The sequence below is a fragment of the Bufo gargarizans genome, chromosome 2, assembly GCF_014858855.1.
Source record: "Bufo gargarizans isolate SCDJY-AF-19 chromosome 2, ASM1485885v1, whole genome shotgun sequence".
NCBI classification, from domain to species: Eukaryota; Metazoa; Chordata; class Amphibia; order Anura; family Bufonidae; genus Bufo; species Bufo gargarizans.
The window spans coordinates 707,794,392-707,807,612 of NC_058081.1; positions in this window are offsets into that span (position 1 = coordinate 707,794,392).

The window sequence follows — 13,221 nt, forward strand, 5'->3', positions numbered from 1 at the left end:
CTTTCCAATCCAGCAGAGAATCCAGCTAAGAAGCAAAGGTACTGTAGTATTTAAAGCAAGTGCCAATACTGGAGGAAGGATTTTATATACCAAGGATTCAAGCCAGCAATTAGGCATCCGGGCCTTAGGATCCAGCCAGCTAGAATAGCTGAGGGGATAGAGCAGCATTGCACTGCAAAGCATTAACTGTTTACCCTCCCAGTATCTTGCAAGATTGAAACCTGCTGTGCTGTGAAGTAAACCTGCTGTGCATTTGTGCTGTAAAGGGCTGCATTATCAACTACTGCAATTGAATGTATGAAGTTGGACTGTTTCCTAAAGTAAAGCAACGTTTGGTTTATTAACTGTGTACTCCATTAATCCTCCTGCAAACCGGTGTGCCAGGCACTGGCATCACGATTCTTAAAGGGACCTTACCTAAGGCACTCAAAATACCTGCAACATCCAGGGCACCTCACACACCATCAGCCCTCGTCCCTATCTACAGAGTGTGCCCCAGAGGAACTTGTGTCTACCTCTCCTTCACTGCCGCATGCCTGCCCAGGGTTCTCCTCAGAAAAGTGAGTAACCCTCGATTGCCCATAACCGTGACCTCACTGTCGCTAATACCTTGCAGGTCTGGTGTGCTGCAGTGGCACCATAGGTCCCAGGGCTATCCTTCAGTTTGCTGCGCCCAGTCTCTCCTTGACCAGCACCGACTCTGTCTGTCAAAGTCTCCAGCACAGCAAGACACACCCCACCCTTCAAAGGCCCAGCTCCACCAAAAACCTGGGCTGGCCGTGGGGAACAGGCACCGACCCTGCTCTTTACCTGTTCCCAGTAAGAACCGGCCCAGACACGCTGCGCCAGCAGCATTCGCCGCTGTAACTGCAATGATCCGGTTCTTACTCCACCGAGGCCAGGACCTCTGGTGGCACGTATCGTCCGTCCATTATTATCTCGGGGACTCTCCTACATATCCCCCCCCCCTTTTTTCACCCCTGAGGGCTTGAACATACTGTTCAAGCCTGAGGGGATGAACACATGCACAACAGTGTACCCGGGACAGGGCATCTGCGTTCCCCTGTAAGCGGCCGGCCCTGTGCTCAACAGTGAACTTAAAGTTCTGGAGGGACAAGAACCACCTGGTGACCTGAGCGCTCCCCTCCTTAGCCCGACTCATCCACTGGAGAGGCGAGTGGTCGGTCACCAGACGGAACCTTCTCTTTAAGAGGTAACATCTGAGAGACTTGAGTGCCCACTTGATGGCGAGGCACTATCTCTCCACGATGCTATACCGGGTTTCTGCTGGGATAAGCTTGCGGCTTAGAAACACAACGGGGTGCTCTTTCCCGTTGAGCTCCTGGGAAAGCACAGCCCCTAGTCCTACTCCCGAGGCATCTGTTTGAACTAAAAACTCTTGCTTGAAGTCGGGCGTCACCAAAACCGGGGACCCACATAGGGCCGACTTCAAATGGGAGAACACCTCCTCCTCCTGGTCTCCCCAGCGAACCATCACCGACTTTCTACCCTTCAAGAGTCCGGTTAATGGGGCTGCCAAGGTGGCAAAATGAGGAATGAACCTCATATAAAACCCAATTAGGCCCAAAAATGACCGTACTTGCTTGGACGTACAAGGCCTAGGCCAATTCCGGATTGCTTCAACTTTATTCACTTGGGGCCTAACGACTCCTCGTCCGATCACATACCCCAAATAAGGAGCTTCCTCTAGCCCCACTGAGCACTTTTTTGGGGTTGGCGGTCAACCCCGCCTTCCTGAGAGAATCTATCACTGCCTAAAGTTTTGACAAATGACCCTCCCAGTCCGGGCTGAACATGACTATATCACCCAGATACGCGGAGGTATACTGGTGATGGTGCTTGAGGACGACATCCATCAGACGCTGGAACCTAGCCGGAGCGCCATGCAACCCAAAAGGCAGCACCCGATACTGAAAAAGCCCCTCCGGGGGTGACAAAGGACATCTTCTCCTTTGCCGCCTCCGTCAGAGGTACCTGCGAGTATCCTTTCGTGAGATCTTGGATCGAAAAATATCTGGCTTTTCCCATCCGCTCTATCAACTCGTTTAACCGAGGCATGGGATAGGTGTCAAATTTTGATACTTCATTTAATTTCCTAAAATCATTACAGAACCATAATGAACCATCTGGTTTGGGAATAAGAACAATCGGGCTAGCCCACTCGCTCTTTGACTCTTCTGTGACCCCTAGACGTAGCATCGATCTTACTTCCTGTGAAATGGCCTGTCGTCGAGCCTCCGGTACTCGGTATGGTCTTAGGCGTATTTTCACCCGGGGCTCGGTAATAATGTCATGCTCAATCAAGGTGGTACGTCCAGGAAGGTCAGAGAATACGTTCCTATTCCGACTAACAAATTCTCTCTCCTCTTGTGCCCGTTTGGTCGACAGTCCGTCCCCTATCGTCACCCCAGCGGCGTTCGCTGGAACCCCTGGTGACCCCGGGTCACTCCATGCCGTCCAGATAGAGGGCGGGCTGTCTCCCAAAAAATTCTCTCTGTCTCTCCAAGGTTTCAGTAGGTTCACATGATATACCTGTTCGGGCTTCCGCCGTCCTGGCTGTTATATCCTGTAATCAACTGGGCCCACTTTCTCCTTAACTTCATAGGGTCCTTGTGAGCACTAAGTTCAAGCACTGGGCTTCTTCCCTTCAAATGTCTATACACATTAGAGAAGTGAAGTCTGCATAACGAGAGATGCATATTATACCTCTGCTGGGGCTTCGCTATCCCTTTCTGGATACATATCTGCTTTTAAGACATGCATATCTGCCTTGTCGGCATACTCGTACCGCATACTGACAATAGCCGTAGCAATGTCTCGCAGATAATCTCAAACCTATAAGAACCAGTAGAGTGATCTTTATTAGATACTGGTCACTTTTGAGCAGTATTGAATTAGGTCCATGGTGACAGTGATGGAGGGTGGGCGGCCACCTGGCTGGTCAGTCAATGAACATGACTCATCCTTCCTTATACAGCCACATTGATTGCCCCTCCCTGTCCTTTGACATGTCATCACCTCCTGTATGTTACCACTTCCTGTATCCTTGTCTTCGGCCAGCCCCTTTTACACCTTTTGTGAGTAAATAAAAGGAACAGGCTGGGCAGGGAGGAAGAGGAATTGCTCAGAATTCAATCAAAATGGTAGCACCTGGGTCTGTCTCTGACTGCAGCTGAGGGAATTGGGATTTACCTTTTTTCTTACACAAACTTTGATGCGAGCTAATTACAACTATTAATATTTCTACAACATATCCTTCTGGCCAGTGTGGTCTCACAGGGGAATTGGAAACGATATGAGTACAGCATGTGCTTCCTTACTCTTTACTGCAGGGGTGGCCAACCTGTGGCTCTTTGCTTCTTCAAGTGCAGCTCTAGCTGTGGAGCTGGAAGCAGTCAGGCCGGCTCACTCTCCACCCCAGGCTCAGATCTCTTTTCCTGATTGGGCACTGTTGCTACTTTGCAGCTCCAGCTCACTCTCCACTACATCCTGATGCACACAGTGTGAGAATGTAGTACCTGGAGACACGTACTATGACCTGACGTTGTGCTCATCAGGTCACAGTGGCGAGCGTGTCAGACCTGCAGAGTAGCAGGTGCCCGAGCAGGAGCCCAGTGCCTGATCAGGAGCATTGGGGTCTGATCTAAGCATAGGAGGTTCTGATCTGAGCATGGGGGGTATGTCCTGATCTGGGCAATGGGGGTCTGATCTGAGCATGAGGGGGTCCCGATCTGAGCAATGGGGGTCTGATCTGAGCATGAGGTTTAGATCTGAGCATGAGGGGGGGGGGGGAATCTGAGCATGGGGGTTCAGGTCTGAGCATGGGGGTTCAGGTCTGAGCATGGGGTTTTCTTGTTTGAGCATGGGTTTGTCAGGTCTGAGCATCGGGGGTCAGATCTGAGAAAGGGGGAGATCTTAGCATTGGGGGGAGATCTGTGCATGAGGGGGCAGATCTGAGCATTAGGGGGGGAGATCTGAGCACTGAGGGTCTGTTACTGGGAGTCTGATTTGTGTTGTCTGATCCGAGCATGGGGGTCTTATTTTGGGGGTCTGATTTGGAGGTCTGATGAGGTTTGGGGATCTTATTTTAGGTCAGATGAGGATTGGGGATCTGATTTAGGAGTCTGATCTGAGGTCTGATGAAAAATATATTTTTTCTCTTATTTTTCTTTGGTAAAACCTAGGTGCATCTTGTAGGGCGAAAAGTACGGTGACTCGTGTGTAAATGTGTAGCTTGTGGCTCCTCATAGTCATACGGTTTTTTTGGGGCTCTTTGTGTCTGTAAGATTGGCCGCCCCTGCTTTACTGTCTGGACTAGGACTCCTCCATCCAAGCAGAAAGTAAGATTAGCCCTACCAATAGGTAGGGAGGAAGAACAGGGTGATTGGCCCTATTCCCAGTGGAAACCATTGCCAACCAGTACTTCCTCTGCTGGAATGAACTGTGAAAACATGAATACACATACAAGACACAAAATATAAAACATAACAATTGCAGATACCCCCAGGTCTGGGGTAATACACTTCAGACACCATTTGATTTTACATTCACTTGGAATTAGGGTAGGGTATATTTCATTTTAAGTTAACTAACAACTTGGGTTGGTAAAAGGAACTTTTTTTTGGAGGAAGGCAAAATCTACATGAGCTAACAACCAGACAGATTAATCCAAGAAATAGAACATACTTGTGAGTAAGGGAATTGACCTGATATTTATACCAAATCTTCATTAGATTAGACCAGGGATGCTCAACCTGCGGCCCTCCAGCTGTTGTAAAACTACAACTCCCACCATGCCCTTCTGTAGGCTGATCGCTGCAGGCTGTCTGGGAATGATGGGAGTTGTAGTTTTGCAACAGCTGGACGGCCGCAGGTTAAGCATGCCTGGATTAGACACAACATTGTGGTGTAGTAGGTTATGGATAAGAAGTTCAGGTAAAACAGCACTCATATAGGGCACAGGGCGGCATTCTATATTACCAAATATTTGACTCAGAGTGTAATTACACCTGTTGGGTAATGGATTGCCTAAATTATTAGAATTGTCTTCAGTCCATGAGACTTGTAATTAGTCCCACCTGGAGGAAGCTCATAAAAATTTCCCAAAATATTCAGTCTCCTGGTTAGAAGAGCAAAGCTATAAAGGGTCATCTTCTCGTCTTCATCATCTCCTGAGGAGCATTCAGTGAAAGGTAGCATGCATATCCATTTAATTTGTGTAGTTTATTATCTATTTCAAATATTTACAGTATTTACAAATATATACATTTTTTTTTTAGGGTAATAACAGGTGAGGTGTGTCAGTTTAGTTGTGCCCGTCAGTAGGTAAATTACCACGTTTTCCTCCTGCATCCATCGGAGGGCGCCTCACAGTGCAGCACAAGGGTCTCAGCCTTCGGGCTGGGTCTATGTAAATTTATTGTATGTTCCCAGCATTTGTGGTTGTGCTCATTGCCACATTTAAGTAAAATTCTGTTTTGACAAAAGCTGGTGGTGGAGTTGTTTTATCTGTTATTACCCTAAAAGAACAAGAACCACTGTATGGGTGTGTGGTATGGGCTAGCCTGAGGTGCAGCACAACAGCTTACAATCTTACAAAGTTTTACAGTATTCCCCCTCCCATAACTGGTCCTGTAGCACGTGCCTGAATATTCCTCCTGAGCAAAACGGCAGCCTGGCTTGAGTTTGTGGGAATTTTATCAGATCTCCAGTGTGAATGTCCCTTTTAAGTTATGGAGTCCTTGCAATGGACAGTAGTAACACTTGTGGCCTGGCACAAACAGAGACTCTAACTAACTAACTGCCTGGTCTCAGTCTCTAGGCGCCAACACTGTAATGAGGTGTGTGCACGATCTTACCAACCCGCGTTTGCTCTACTCTGAACAGAACAAATGCCTCTCCAACAAGCATGCGGTACCGCAGTGTATGTTGCTTTGCTCCTCAGCTCTCATTAGTGTTCCTGGAAGCAATCCTCATTCCTCTGGACAGGATCAGGGTCTTGGACCCGATCAGCTTCACTTAGCTGCAGCTCTGGTCACTGATGTATGCTCCCACACCTGGATGCCGTTGGATCCTCTGCTGACATAGTTCCTCTGTCTCAGCTCCCTCTAAGATGGATGTTCCCTTTCTCTTCCTCTCCAGGCTCTGTGTGTAGCTCCACCTCTCATGAATATGGAAATATGCAGTCTGGGGCTGTGTTTAGGAAACAACGGCATCTTGTGGCCAAACAGCAGAATGTCAGTCCAGATCATTTAATTTAATCTACACAGTGTTCAGACAAGGAGAACTGTTTCCCCATCTCACAAAGGCATTATAGGGGGCATTATTAATACTTGGGGCAGTATAGAGGAATTTTTACTACTGGGATCACTATAGCAGCATTATTACTACTAGGGGAATTTTTTCTACAGTTTAGTATTTGGGGCCATTGGCGAGCACCATGGACACAGTATTGGGTATGGCAGTATGATGCCGCTGTTGGCATCAGTACGGAGAGTTTGTGTTGAGAAATGGGATATGCGTAGAGACATGGGGACTTCATTCACTGTGCATCCCCATCAGCCCAGAGACTCCATGTGGCCACTGTGACCTCAGTCATTGCTGTCACGCCCATGGGCTGCCTCTCAACCCACATGACTTAAAGGGGTTATCCCATGACTAATGTAAAAAAGGAAAATCAGACATCATATAGGACATGACAATCTCTTTGTAAGAAAGCTAGAATCAGCCCTGTACCTCACATGGATCCAGAGATATCCTCATTCATTGCTCTGCTAGATTTATATCAAGCTGGCGGCTCAAGGGGGCGTGTCTTTTCAGCTGCAGTTCAAGGGGCGTGTCTATGCTCTGCTATCACAACTCACAACTCAGGCTGGACAAATGAAATAAGAAAATAAACAGCAGGTGGCGCTATACAGATACATTTTATTGAATAACTCAGTGGCTATGTTAAATGTTTAATTACATGCAATTACAAAAGTATTCAGATCCAGGGGCTGGTTTAAAAACTGTAAAATATTTTTCATGGGACAACCCCTTTAAGTGTCATTCCACCCGCAAAAGTGCCTGCTGTATCTTTTCTAATATGTTGAGTGTGTAGACTTTTGCAACTAGGCTTGTATTTATTGCTTGAGTGCACTTAAAATAGAAAAAAAACACAGCAACTTTACAGATCGTCTTCATCAAAAATGTTCTACCATTTTGGGCATACACCACAGACCTGTCTCCATGGTTACAGACTACAGATAACCCTGTGTAGTCATATCGTGCCGTTGTATGTTACTCTGCCCCGTCAGCAGGGCCGGCGCTTCCATAGAGGCAAGGGGGCAATTGCCCCCGAGCCCCCGAGTCCTTAGGGACCCCCCTGCGCCGGCCCGCAACTAACTATAGGCAGGACAGTCACACAGAGATGAGGACTCCATTGTGGAAGCGCTCATCTCCAGTCATCTGTATCGCCGCCCTCAGGACAGCGATACAGATGGCTGTGCAGCAGGGCAGGGGAGGGAGAGGTGTGTCCCTTCCCCTTCCTCTGATAGGCTGCCGGCCTAGCGCCTGCAGCCTATCAGAGGCCGGCGCAGGCGGCGCGATGACATCATCGCGGCCGCCTGAGCCCTGAGCCGTACAGCGCGGGACACAGGCCGGAAGAGGCCTGCATCGCATAGCTGCCAAGGAGGTAAGTATAAGTGTTTTTTTTTGTCAATACTGGTGGCTACTGGCACATGTTGATGGGGGGCTCAGGCTACTGGCACATGATAGGGGGGGCTATGACTACTGGCACATTATAGGGGGGTCCTATGGCTACTGGGACATGATAGGGGGGCCCTATGGCTACTGGGACATAATAGGGGGGCTCTATGGCTACTGGCACATGATAAGGGGGGCTATGGCTACTGGCACATGATGGGGGGCTCAGGCTACTGGCACATGATGGGGGCTCAGGCTACTGGCACATGATGGGGGAGCTCTGGCTACTGGCGCATGATGGGGGGCTCTGGCTACTGGCACATGATCGGGGGGCCCTATGGCTACTCGGACATGATGGGGGGCCCTATGGCTACTGGCACATGATAGGGGGGCCTATGGCTACTGGGACATAATAGGGGGGCCTATGGCTACTTACACATGCTAGGGAGGCCTATGGATACTGGCACATGATGGGGGGGCTATGGCTACTGGCACATGATATAGGGGGGGCTCTGGCTACTTGCACATGATATAGGGGGGGCTCTGGCTGCTGGCACATGATATAGGGGGGCTCTGGCACATGATATAGGGAGGGCTCTGGCTACTGGCACATGATATAGGGGGGGCTCTGGCTACTGGCACATGATGGGGGGTCCTCTGGCTACGGGCACATGATATGGGGGGGCTCTTGTTACTGACACATGATGGTGGGAGGGCTCGTATTACTAGCACATGATTGGGGGGCATCTATGAGGGCACATTTTACTGGCACATTATTAGGGGACATCTATGGGGGCACTTATTACTGGCACATTGGGGGCACTTACTGGCACATTATTGGTGGGCACTATAGGGGCATCTACTGAGTCCACAAAGAACGGTTATTTTATATGGTGGCTCTGTATAGGGGCATTTTATACTGGGACACATTATGGTGGGTACTATGGGGAAGGTGGGAGAGGAGTACTATGGGGTCATCTACGGGGGCACTGAGAAAGGGTATTTTATACTTACAAATTATGGGGGACATCTACTGGGGCACTATATATGGGTCATTTTATACTGGTACATTATGGGGGGCACTAGGAGGGAGGGGGGAGAGGAGCACTATGGGTGCATTTACTGGGGGCACTATATAGGGGTATTTTATACTGGCACATTATGGGGGCACAATGGGGACATTAGCTCAAATGGGAGCATTACAAGGGGGTATTTTTTGCACTGTCACATTATAAGGAGAATTATTTCTACTGGGGGGCATTATGGTGGGTTTTATTACTCCCCCATGGTATGAGCCCCTAGTAGCAGCACCAACCCCTCCCTGCTCTGCTAACCCTCTGCCCCTTCTCCAAATCCTTTTTTATAAAATCTTTCTCATTAGGATAAAACACATCAGCTCCGCCGAGCCCCCCGGCCAAAGTGTGGAAGTGGCGTCCGAGATCCCTAAGGGTCAAGCCAAGTAACTGTAATATAAAATGTCATATAAAATATATTTGTTATACACATATAGCCTACACTGTGCCACACAATATACCGTTTCTTCTGTAATAGTCATCAAGTGTCATGGGGGGGCCCTTATTGTTTTTCGCCCCAGGGCCCCATTTCGCCTAGAACAGGCCCTGTCAGTCAGACAGCAGAAGAGGGGACTGCACGTGATCAGACGGGGTTTGTATCTGTGGAGACACATGGGTCTGCGCAGGAGCTGTGTACACAACGTGGGAGATGTGTAATGGAGGCTGTTTATATTTTATGCTGTACAGTCATGTGACGATGTGTTTTGGTTCCTCTGTTCCAGTGAACTCTCCGGTTACTGCTTCGTAGAATTTCCCAACCAGGACTCGGCTGCCAGGTGCCTGGTGAACGTGAATGGGAAACTGGTACCCGGCGCCAACCCTGTAAGTAGGAGGAGTGTTAGCACCAGGGGGGAAGGAGCACTCAATGTGACACTGACACTGTCATGGCAAATGTGGAGGCTTAGGGGACAAAGCATAAAAACTGAGGCGCCATGTCATGCTTAGGGTTGCCACACGGCCGGTATCTCACCAGCAAGGCCGGTAATTTAGTGGCCCTGCCGGTGCCGGTAATTTTTTTCTATTGCCGGTATTTTCCTTTGCGGACTGCTACTAATGAGCGTTTCCATTGTGGATCGCTCATTAGTGCAACCTTTACCAAACTAGCGCCCCCCCCCCCCCCCCCATGTTAATAAAAAAATAAAAATCACTAACCTCCGCCATTTGCTGCTGACTGGATGTGCAGGACAGGACCTGTGAGACGTCATCATGCTTAATCGCAGGTCCTGTCCTGAGCTTCCAGGGAGCAGCGAATGTTCACCGCAGTGCGAGCAAATGAAGGAGGTGAGTGCTTATTATTTTATTTTTTTGCAGAAGCAAACTAGGGGTACTAATGGGGGCATTTTAACTGGGGGCACTAATGGGGGCATTATAACTGGGGGCACTAATGGGGACATTATTCTAACTGGGGGGAACTAATGGGGGCATTATTCTTCCTAGGAGCACAAGTGGGGGGCATTATTCTTCCTAGGTGGCACTAATGGGGGCATTATTCTTCCTGGGGGGCACTAATGGGGGCATTATTCTTCCTGGGGGGCACTAATGGGGGCATTGATTCTGGGGTGCACTAATGGGGGCAGTAATATTACTGGGGACACTAATGTGGGGCATTATTAATTCTGGGGGCATTAATATTATTGAGAGCCACAGTATGATAGCAACTTAACACCCTGTGCTAAGCCACGCCCCCACAACCACAGCCCCTTTTGGGTGTGGCTTAACTTGGCTGGTATTTTTTGTTGAGAAAGCTCATTCTCCGCCCCCTTTAGCCCCTACACAAGCAATAGTCTGGTGATTCCATTTTGTCCGGAGTGTTACTTTAAGAGATTAAAGGGGTTTCCGGGGATTTTCAAATTGGTGGACTATCCTGAGGATCGACCCTGAGGATAGGTCATCAACTTAAAAAAAAACTTTAACCTGTAAAACAAATAAAAAATCCCTAATCCTAGAATTGTCAGTTCTTTGTTCACCCCCCCAAAAAAAAATTAAAAAATTATCAAAAGGTCCCATGTAAACCAACATGGTATTAATGTAATCTCTATAGCTCATACCCCAATAACAGATTCCCCTCACCGCTCAGCAGGGAAATAACAGTTATCGATGTTAGAGAATGGCGGCACAAAGCAATCTTTTTTTTCTAAAAAGTGCTTTAATTTTTTAAAGCTGTAAAACTTACCAAATTTATAAGGTTTTTGTTATCTCCATAATCGTAGCGAGCCACAGAATAAGGCCTCATGCACACGCCCGTATGTATTTTGCAGTCCGCAAAGAACGGATCCGCAAAAAATACGGATGACATCCGTGTGCATTCCGTAGTTTGCAGAACATCCGGCCTCTAATAGAACAGTCCTATCCTTTTCCGTAATGCGGACAATAATAGGACATGTTCTATTATTTTTTGCAGAACGGACATACAGAAATACACTTCAGTTTTTTTTGCGGACCCATTGAAAAAAACTGAACGGACGCGGAAAGAAGATACGTTCGTGTGCATGAGCGCTAAAGCTATCATGCTGTTAATATCCTGCAGTATGTCTTGGGTGTGTAGAATCCTATGGAAGGAGGGCAGAGCTAAACTAGTTGGGTTTTGCACTCTGTTCAGTTGGAGTGTGATGCAGTCTGTGAGGAGAACACTTAAGTTCTGGACGTCATAACATGGACTTATCCTTCCTGGCTGGCTTAGCACCATTCTGTAGGAACTGAAGAAGCGTAAAATAAATCCCCCAGTCATTTTTTCGCAACTCCTTCCTTTTATGCCGCCCCCATTCCTGTGGCTAGTAAAGATCATTTTCTCAGACCAGGGCCAGTAGCTGTTCCATTGTATATCATTTCATTGTGTAATACTGTTGAGGGGGCCCTTACAAAATCTTTTAGCCCTCCTCCTCCTGGATGGGCCCCTTCTAGATCAGGGCCCCAAAGCAGCCGGTTCCCCTATATCTACGCCCCTGCCTCTCGGCTTGAAGAAACATAGCAGAGGAATTGCACCCAGAGAGTTGGGAACCGTGCTCCCGCTCAGCCACACCATTCCATGTGAGTGTTGGAATCTTCCATGAAAGACTGTGTACCTCCATCTTGTTGCACTGTAAGGTCCCATCTGGCTGCCTTTTAGAGCGCTTTGTGGAGGACATTGTGCCTACCTCCTGTGGGGGGCAGCACAAATGACTTTTATTAAGGACATGGCAACTATCAGTCTAGGGACCCTGGAGACACCATAATTACGAAAGCAAGACACTGATGTAGTGATCCTCATCTCAGTTCTTAACAAGTTAAGTAAATGTAATATCCCAGAGTGGAATTACCATTCCTACACCCTGCTACTGTCTTTAATTGCTAACCCATAGTGTAATTCTTGTACTTATTCCAGGTCCATCATAATGTTGCTCTTAAACTGTTATGTTCATGTAATGTTCCTGGTTGTCCAGCAGATGGAGGTGTGTATCTGGCATAGACAGAGAGATCCTTAGGCTACTTTCACACTTGCGTTTTTGCCTGATTCAGCAGGGATCAGCAAAAATGCTTCCGTTACTGATAATACAACCGTCTGCATCCGTTATGAACAGATCCGGTTGTGTTATCTTTAACATAGCCAAGTCAATGGGGAACGGATCTGTTTTCTATTGTGTTAGATAATGTCAGAATTAAACGGATCCGTCCCCATTGACTTGCATTGTGGGTCATGACGGAAAGAAAACCGCAGCATGCTGCTGCTCTCCTGTATAAGAACGCAACCAACATTTTGTTCTGTACAGTTACGTTTTGTCCCCATTGACAATGAATGGGGACAAAACGAAAGCTAGTGTGAAAGTAGCCTTAGATAGAATGGAACTTACCATTCCATTCTCACCCTTTTGGGCAGAAGTGGGCCAGTCCTGTTTCCTACCAAAAAATGGGGTTTACAGTTCTAGTTTATTCCAGTCTAGTCTAGACAGTGGAGCTGAAAAGATGTACCAAGACGTCACAGCGAAGGGAGGTCCCCATCCTGCAGCAGAAGTGTCAAAAGGGAAGCAGCTCATAGAGCACTAGGACTCCTTGCAGATTCACCTACAGAGTGTCACAAGTGGGTCAACATCCAAAGGCACCCCACTCCAAAGATACCAAAACAGTCCTAAAGTCCAACTGCCAGAATCGAGCCGAGTTTAACACAGCAGAGAAGGAGAAGCAGAATATTCAAGTTTGCCTGCCAGTATATGCCAAAACCTGCTGGAACCAAGAGAAAGCCTGAATATTGTCTGGATACAAATTGATGCAAGTAAAGCTGTTGAACTTTATAAAAGGTCTGGACTCGATTTACTCTCCACCATTACTCGTCCCTTTATTGATTTGGAACTAAGCCCTGGGGAGCGACAGAATCCAAGTAGGGGCACCGTGACACACACAAAACTATTGAGGCCGCACCACACCACTCGGCATTCCGATAAACCTGGGACACGATCAACCCTGGGGGGTG